This window comes from Rhincodon typus, chromosome 42 (assembly GCF_021869965.1).
Source record: "Rhincodon typus isolate 14 chromosome 42, sRhiTyp1.1, whole genome shotgun sequence".
Taxonomy (NCBI): Eukaryota; Metazoa; Chordata; class Chondrichthyes; order Orectolobiformes; family Rhincodontidae; genus Rhincodon; species Rhincodon typus.
The window spans coordinates 6450774-6460011 of record NC_063373.1 but is presented as its reverse complement, the minus strand read 5'-3'; the positions used below and the strand labels follow the sequence as shown (position 1 = coordinate 6460011).

The 9238-nt window shown below is 45.7% G+C and overlaps 1 protein-coding gene and 1 long non-coding RNA gene across 2 annotated transcripts in view; both read left to right on the top strand.

Moving 5' to 3' along the window:
• LOC109924213 (gastrula zinc finger protein XlCGF57.1-like) overlaps positions 1-9238 on the top strand; it is a 27053-nt gene that overhangs the window by 11607 nt on the left and 6208 nt on the right. The gene's annotated exons all lie outside the window — the stretch shown is intronic.
• LOC125487555 lies at positions 1926-9229 on the top strand. Its single transcript, XR_007265951.1, has 3 exons — positions 1926-2058; positions 3793-3956; positions 8841-9229. It is a non-coding gene; the product is annotated as an uncharacterized LOC125487555 (long non-coding RNA).

The following is a 9238-nucleotide window of genomic DNA, read 5'->3' as shown; positions in this document are numbered from 1 at the left end:
TGTCTGTCTCTCTCTCTATCTGACTGTGCCTGTCTGTCTGTCTCTCTGTCTGTGTCTGACTGTCTCTCTCTCTCCAGCTTCAATCAATTGAAGGACAACTCACGCACGGTACATGCTCAGTCTCTTGCCGCTGCTATTGCTGTGTTTTCCTTCCAGTCTGCATAACCGGTTCAAGCTCTTTCTCCGGTCGGTTCACTCTCTCCCAGATGTGCGCCTCTCTCTCTCTCTCTCTGATGTTGGAAACCCTTCCAAACAGACAGGCCAGGCACAGTTTCTCCCATAAGATTCAAAAATATTCAGGTGCCAGCCAATCAGGTTCCTCTGTCAGATATTGATGTGACGTTCGGTCAAGATTTCAGGTCCCGCAAATCCTCCCCCTTCTCATATCCTGTAAAAGATTAGACAAGTCATTGATGTCTACTCAGGACAGAAATTCAGAACAGCCTCTCTCATTCCTTAATAGCTGTAAATCTCCATTCCACACACTCCCCCCGACCCCCCCGCCCCGTTCTCACTGTGTTTTACCTAATATTCACCCCCGCCTCCCCATTTTCCTAAAAGTGCTGTTTCATGTTGTTTGACAGATCTGGGTATCTCAGTGGTTAGCCCTGCTGCCTCACAGGCCAGGGACCCGGGTTCGGTCCCACCCTCGGGCGACTATCTGTGTGGAGTTTGTACATTCTCCCCATTGTGTCTGCATGGGGTTTCCTCCCACAGTCACAAAGATGTGCATGTCAGGGTGGACTGGCTATGCTAAATTGTCCCATAGTGCCCAGGGATGTGCAGGCGAGGTGGGTTAGCCATGGGAAATGCAGGGTTACAGGGATGGGGTGGGATGCTCTTCAGAGTGTCGGTGTGGACTCGATGGGCTGAATGGCCTGTTTCCCCGCTATAGGGATTATATAATTCTATACTTGCTTCTTCCTCTTCTAGCCACTGTTGTAAGATATCGGAGCAGGAGTGGGCCTGCCCTGCAATTCAATAAAATCACGTCTGTTCTGGCCTTAAGGCTTTCTTCATAATCTTTTATAACCTTGTCACTCAAAAGCCTGTTCAATTTAGCCTTGAATACATTCAACGAGCCAGCCCCCATTGCTCTCTGATGGAGGGTGCACTCTACAAAGTAACAATTGCCCGACAGAATAAATTTCTCACCTCTGCCTAAATTGGGGGGGCCTTGCATTGAGATCTGTGTCATTAAGTTTTAGATTCTACAAAGAGGAAGTATTTTATCAGCATCTGCCTTGTCAAAATGATTTCTGAAGAAGGGTCCAGGCCCGAAATGTCAGCCTTCCTGCTCCTCTGATGCTGCTTGGCCTGCTGTGTTCATCCAGCTCCACACCTTGTTGTCTCAGATTCTCCAGCATCTGCAGGTCCTACTATCTATAAATGAATTTGCCAAGCTGAGGAAACAAAGCCTGCCAATATCTTTAATAGACAAAGACCAGGGCTAACCTTTCCAGAGTCTGTCCCCTCCCTGGATTCAATACCTTTCCCTTCAGCTCCTACAAATCAAAATTAAACTCCAGAATAAGAAAAGAGAGTGCTGTGCTCACAGATGTTGGACAGAGGAGGAAGTTGCAGTCTGGGGGTGAAGCTCCATCTTCATTCAGACAGAGAGGAGGAGCAGCAGCTTCACTGGGCAGGAACAGGCAGCTTCAGGAGCTCATTGTCCAACTTCCGCATTCAAACAATGGGGAGCTCTGATTGGCAGGAGGACCGGACTCCTTCCGGTCCTCCAGGGCTTCCCATTGGTCGATCTCATGTACGGGAACGCCCCATGACCATGTGACGCGCGTACCAATTAGCCAATAAAAGACAAGCAGCCTGGAACCTGGTGACGTCACCGCGGAGGACCTCGGTTTCTATTGGCTGTGTGGGATAGTCTCCGCCCTGTCCTTTACGTCACAACGCGGAAGTTATCCGGTGAGCTTCAGGCTGAAACCTCCTCCTCAGAAACTGTTCCCAATAGCAATTGAAGGTAGGGGAATGAGTCCAGTGAGGCAGTAGGCTCTGCAAAGGTTGGTTCACATTCTCGGTGTTACTTTCCACTATATAGTAAGTACTGTAGTGTTCAACTTTGCTTTCCTTATTTTTCTGCTTTGTTTTTATTTCAAAAATATACTTTATTCATTAAAAAGACTTTTCAGGCACAAACGCAGTTTAGTAGCAAATCAAGGCAAAAACAAACATTGGAGTTTGATTCTATCCAACAAACAAACTAAAGGCATCTCTTTCTTGTACAAGTCTACACTTGCATGCATTTGAGGCACCAATAACTGAACAGACTCCGATTTAGATAGTATAGTAGGAAGACTCCGAATTAACTTTGGCAGAAAGACTTCAGGCAGTGGTCTTTCCCCACTGCGCCTGGCGGCAGCTGCCCTAAGCTTTAATGTGTCCTTCAGCACGTAGTCCTAGACCTTGGAATGTGCCAGTTTGCAACTCCTGGTCAAGGTCAGTTCCTTGGTCTGAAAGACCAACAAGGTGCAAGGTGAACAAAGAGTTGATTGAGTTGAAGTTGCTCAAGGTGGTGTTGATGTTTGTCTCGGCGTGTGGCCTGGGGAACAGACCACAGAGCTCCGAGTCCTGCATCATGAGGCTGCTTAGGTTGTACTTAGGTCTTTTGTACCTAAGATGGTGATTTTTAAGCTTTTAAATTTACTCACATGAATGCAGGTGACAATAAACCTAATTCAATTAAATGAAAGTCCGTGTATTATTTATAACCTTGTTCTATCATAGAGTATGATAGATATTTGAAGTCATAGAGTCAGTGCAACACAGATGACCGCTGGGACCATCCACTCCGAGACACCTGGTCCACTCTTCCTTCACTCCCCAACACCCTCACCCCCCGCCATATGCACCTTCCCCTGTATGCAACACCTGCCCATTTACCTCCTCCCTCCTCAGTACTCAAAGCCTCAAACATACTTTCTAGGTGAAGCAATACTTCACCGGTACCTCCCAGAATCTAGTCTACTGCATTCACTGCTCACAATGTGGTCTCCTCTACACAAACAAAGCGTAGACTGCTTTGTAAAACATCTATGTTCCGCTTGCAAAAAAAATCCCTGAGCTTCCAGTTGCCTGCCACTTCAACGCACCACCCTGTTCCCTGGCCAACATCTCTGTCTCTGGCTTGCTGCAGTGTTCCAGTGAAGCTCAATGCAAGCTGGAGGAACAACACCTCATTTTCCACTTGGGCACCGTGCAGCCCTCTGGACTCAATATCGAGTTCAATAATTTTCGGGCCTAAACTCCTAGCCCCCTACCCCACACACCAGGCCTTGTTACCACATAGCCTGCCATTACACAATGCTTATTGTTAGCCACTGACAGTCCCCATTAACAGCTATTTACCCTGCTAGCCTGATCATTATCAACTCCTTTGTCTATCCAACTGCTCTTCTCTCTCTTCGGGCTCCATCCTATCTTTTACTCCCTACCCCACCCCCCTCCCTATTTTCTGCATATAAACCGACATTTTCCCAGCTTCCATACGTTCTGAGTAAGAATCACTAGACCTGAAACGTTAATTCTGATCTTTTTTTCTTCACAGATGCTGACAGACCTGCTGAGCTTTTCCAGCAACTTTGTTTTTGTTCAATACTGTATGAGTCCATTCAATAGCTCGAGTCCATGCTGATTCTTTCTGGAGCAATCCAGTTAGTCCCTCCCTCTCCAAATCCCCCGCATTTTATTTCTATCAGGCGACCATCCAATTTAATTTTGAAATCATTGATCGCCCCTGCTTCTAGTGATGGCTTTTGTGAATTCCTTTTGCAGGAAATTCAAAGGGAAGGAATCGCATCTCGAAACAACGCTAGTGTCAAGATCTGACAGTCACTCCATTTATTGGAGCTGAATATCTTTTGCGGCGGTTCTCCTGCTGGATTCAACTTAACTGTTTCAGGAGGCTTTAAGAAGGCAAAGCACCGAGACACCCCCAAGTAAGAGTGTTCTGTTGTACGCACTGTGGAAAGTGCTTTAAGCAGTTATGGAGCCTGAGAAAGCATTGTATCGTTCACTGTGGGGGAGAGACTGTCTGTGGGCCTCTGTGTTTCAATAAAGTCTCAACTGATCTTCACAAATAGGAAACGCGAGGACAGCAGCAGCATAGAGACACCATGGAAACGTGGGGACTGTGGCAAGGGATTCCGAGTCCCCACCTTAACTGATTGGAATGTGAGAATGGTAGAATGATGGTGCCAGACTGGAAAGAACAACTGGGCTGGTGGTGTGGGTGGGAGGGGAAACATGATGACAGAGAATGTAACAACTGAAGCTAAAAGAAAAGGAAGGAATGGGAGGCCTCATCCTGCCCCCTTGACCTGTCCGTCCTCCCTGGACTGACCTATCCCCTGCCTAACTCCCCACCTACACTCACCTTTACTGGCTCCATCCCCACCTCTTTGACCTATCTTCTCCTCTATCCATCTTCTATCTGCCTCCCCATCTCTCCCTATTTATTTCAGAACCCCCTTCCCCTCCCCCATTTTTGAAGATGGGTCTAGGCCCGAAACATCAGCTTTCCTGCTCCTCTGATGCTGTGTTCATCCAGCTCTACACGTTGTTATCTAGGAAGGAATGGGAGTTGGTTCATAATTTGAAGGTGTTGAACTCCGTATTCAGTCCAGAGGTGCCTAGTCTGAAGATGAGATGTTGTTCCTCCAGGTTGGCTGTGATTCACTGGAGCACTGCAGCACGCTGAGGACAGATGCGTGGGCATACGAGCAGGAGGCTTTGTTAAAATGACCAGCTATGGGAAGGTCAGGGTCATGCTGGAGTTGTTCCTCAGTCTGCGTTTAGTTTCTCCAGTGTAGAGTAGGCTGCATTGTGTGCTCACTGCACCCAATATTCTGACTCAAAGGCCAGTAGAGACATGACCTACACTACAGACAATGTAAAATCATGAAGGGACAGTGTGACAATACAGTGGCTTCAAGAGATATATTTTCCCTTCGTTTTTAAACGAAGAGAGGCTGAGATAGATGTGCCGAGCAGTCTGTTCCAAGTCAATAGAGCAAACAGCTTGGGTTTTCTTTTAAAGTTGGAACAATATAAGCAGCATGAATGGGTGGAGGCAGGCTCCCACAGAACCAGGGTTTAGTTTAACTTTCAACAGGCGGGGTTTGGAAGTTGGCTGTGGAAGATCTCTCATCTCTCTCTCTCTCTCTCTCTCTCTCTCTGTCTCCCCATCCCCGTCTCCCTGCTACGGCTAAAAAGCTTGGGTTCATTCTCTTCCTGCCAGAATCACATGCAAGACTATCTATTTTACTGACTTTGCATGTGCCAAAGGTGTGTTTATGGGATGTTACTATATTGGAACAGTTGCTGTTTAGTCGTTAAATAGTCTATTATTCAGTTACATTTTCCAAGTGAGTTTAAGTTACACCAATTCATCTTTATTTAATTTATATTTTAACTGGGGGTAAGAATAAAGTGTGTTTTGTTTAAAGCCGAGTAGTGTGACAAATCTGGAACACAGCATCTTATACTTGCCTTTAAATAAGATAAAGTTAGCATCCTGGCTATCTACTTGATATATTTGCAGGGCGTTTGGTCTGGTTCATAACAATAGCTACGAAATTATGACAATATATGAATTATAAATTATAAATGAAATGGTTTATAAAATCCATCACCATTTGCCTGCGGTGCCTCAATCTATTAATTTAAAAAAAAAAATGGTGTGAATAACACGCATTTTGGTGACAAATTGTTGAAGTGTTGGTTGACAGCCACAACTTTTTGACTTTAGTTTCGACCACAGACACCTTTCTGTGTTGGTATTGCTCATGTCAGTGAGAGCAAGATAGCGAAGGGGGATTTTAGCTGGAAATAACAGGGCTTCCACAGCAGTTGGGAAACTGCCCTGGATGCGGTGCCAATAAAGAGAGACAGGAAGGTGCTGCAGGACTGACTGGGAAATAGACCTCCAACCAATCTAGGCACAAGAGGGGCCAGTTATAGGAAGGTTATTATTAAGCCACAGAGGTTTCAGAAGAGATTTACCAGGATGTTGCCAGGAATGGAAGGTTCGGGTTATAAAGAAAGGCTTGATGGATTGGGACCTTTTTTCACTAGAGCGTAGGAGGTTGAGAAGTGACCTTAGAGGTTTATAAAATCATGAGGGATATAGATAGGGTAAATGAGTAGGTGTCTTTTCCCTAGGTGGGGGAGTTCAAAACTAGGGGGCATTCTTTTAAGGTGAGAGGAGAGAGATTTAAAAATACATGAGGGGCAAATTTTTCTTTACAGAGTGGTTTGTGTGTGGAATGAACTCCCTGAGGACAGTTACAACGTTTAAAAGACATTTGGATAAGTACACAAATAGGAAAGGTTTGGAGGAACATGGGCCAGGAGCAGGCAGGTGGGACGAGTTTAGTTTGGTATTAGGGTCACATGGACTGGTTGGACTGAAGGGTCAGTTTCCATGCTGTATGAGTCTATGATTAGGGCTGATGGTGACACTACCCCAGGGATCAATGCCCCTGTGTCCAAAACAGGGAGTCACAGGGGACAGAGGTGCTAAGGAAAAACCATTTGGGTCTAGAACACTGTCTTCTATAGGAACAGATTTTGGATAAAGGGATAAAGACATTTTCAGGATGACAATCTGCACAAGCAGAGTGCCACAGGAATCAGGGACCACAACTATTTACAATATAGTAATAAGTTGAGGAAAGAGAATATATTACAGACAAGTTTGCAGATGACACAACAGGAGGGAAGATGAGTGTTGAGGATGACAGAGTCTGACAAGGGATATAGATAAGTTAAACGAGTAGGCAAAAACATGGCAGATGGAATACAACATGGGGAAATATGAGGTTATGCATTTTGTCAGGAAGAAGAGATGAGCTGAACGTTATTTAAATGGAGAGAGCTATGGAACAGAGGGATATGGGAGGTCCTTGTCCATGTATCACTAAATGCCAACACACAATTTCAGCAGGTAATCGGGAAGGTAAATGAAATGTTGGCCGTTATTCTGAAGGGAATGCAGTACAGAAGTAAGAGGTTTTGCTAAAGCTGTACAGCTTTGACCAATTTTGAGCCCCTTATCTAAGAAAAGAGATATTAGCGTTGAAGTTTCACTTGGCTGACCTCAGGTCCCGAGGGACTGTCCTTATGAGGATAGGTTGAGTTGGTCAGGCCTGTACTCATTGGAGTTGGGAAAAATGAGAGGCGACCCTATTGAAACAGACAAGATTCTTGGGGGGGGATCTTGACAGGGGAGATGCAGAAATGTGCTTTCCCCAAAGAGTCTAGGACCAGAGGGGCATCATCTCAGAGTGAGGGGGCCGCCCACTGAAGACGGAGAATGGGGAGGAATTTCTTCTCTCCGAGGAGGAGTGAATCTGTTGGGAATTCTCTACCACAGCCGGGGTGGGGGGGGCGCTGTCAAGTCATCGAGGATATTCAATTTTTAATCAGAAACGGAATCGAGAGTTATGGGGAAAAGGCAGGAAAGTAGGAGTTGAGGATGATCAGATTATCCATGATCTCATTAAATGGTGGAACAGACTTGATGGACTGAATGGCCTAGTTCTACTCCGATGTCTTATGCTCTGACATCCCCTTACTCTGCCTATTCTCGATCCTCAAGTCACTTTTTGGTCTGTTTTGTTAATAAAAAATGGTTTTAAAAAAAAAATTTGACTTTCTGGACTTTTCAATGATTGGATCGATGTCCCCTTTATGGAAAGGGGTGGCAGCCATCGAGTCACTGTCATACATCATAGAAACAGACCCTTTGGTCCAACACGTCGACACCAACCAGTTTTCCCGAACTAAACTAGTCCTAATTGCCTGCCCATATCCCTCCAAACCCTTCCTATTCATGTTTCTGTCCAAATGTCTTTTAAATATTGTGACTGGACCATCCTCCATCACTTCCTCTGGTAGCTCCTTCCATACACACACCACCCTTTGTGTGGAAAAAGTTAGGTCCCTTTTAAGTCTTTCCTCTCTCACCTTACAGCTATGCCCTCTAGTTTTGGACTCCCCTATCCCGGGGGAAAAGATCTTAAATTCACCTTCTATACACCCTTCATGACTTTATAAACCTCTAAGGTCACCCCTCAGCCTTTAATGCTCCAGTGGGAAAAAGTTCCAGCCTTTCTAGCCCCTCCTTTTAACTCCAACGCCCCCACCCCCCAGTCTCCGTAACATTCTTCTAAATCTTTTAATAACACCCTTCCTATAGCAGGGTGGCCAGAACTGTGCGCACCCTCAGCAAAAAGTCTCTCTCTCTCTCTTAATGTCATTTGGAAAAGGAGCCAGAGCGACAAGAGGAGATTCAGTTCGTTTCTGTAACATTTATAAGGGGGAAGCTGGAAGGAAAAGGAATGGTAGGAGATGCTGATGGGAGGAGTTGAAGATGGATGGGTGGAGCATAAGTATTGGCAGAGACCAATTGAGAGGACTGGCCTGGCCTTGGGCTGGAGACTCCATGGAACAGAGACAAATGGATCTATTTTAGATCTACCTGTAGCGGTAGGACAAACACTGTCCCTGCTACAGGATCAAGCAAATGTTTTGTTAACCATCATCTACAGGGCCAGGAGTTGATTCGACACCCTGGTTGATCAAGAGGTCCGCATCATCAATGTAAAAACACACACTACGTGAGAGAAATATTGTGCATGGTGTTAGACTTTATTTACACCAGAAATCACATAAAGACAAATGCAACTTTGCCTTAAGTAAAACCTGGTGGCAGACAGCCTTCTCACTCACACCTTCAACTGACCACACGGGCATCGCGATAAAGCTTCCAGCGTTTGAGAAATAGAATCTCAACCAGTTTATTTTTTGAACCTTTGCAGACTATTTTCACGCAATTGCGCGCTCCCAGGCTCCTGGAATGTGATCGATAGCAGAAGTCCGACCCTTCGTTGTTCTGTATGAAGCCACCGGTGTGTGCGGTAGGTTCGGTAACTGGGTGGTTCCCTTCCTGCTCTGAGAGCAGAAACGGAGATTACCAAGTCATGGAAGAGAGACTCAGAACTGACGGACTTGAATTCCCAGGGATCATTTAACCGCCTCACGTTCCCCAAAAAGCTGTAAATCTCCATCCGGCGCACTCTCCCACCTCTTGTGATAAAAATACATTATCCCAATTCTCTCCAAGGTACCAGTTCAGGCTCATGGCCTCATGTCATAGAACCACACAGCACAGAAACAGACCCTTCCGTCCAACCAGTCCATATCGAATATGATCCCA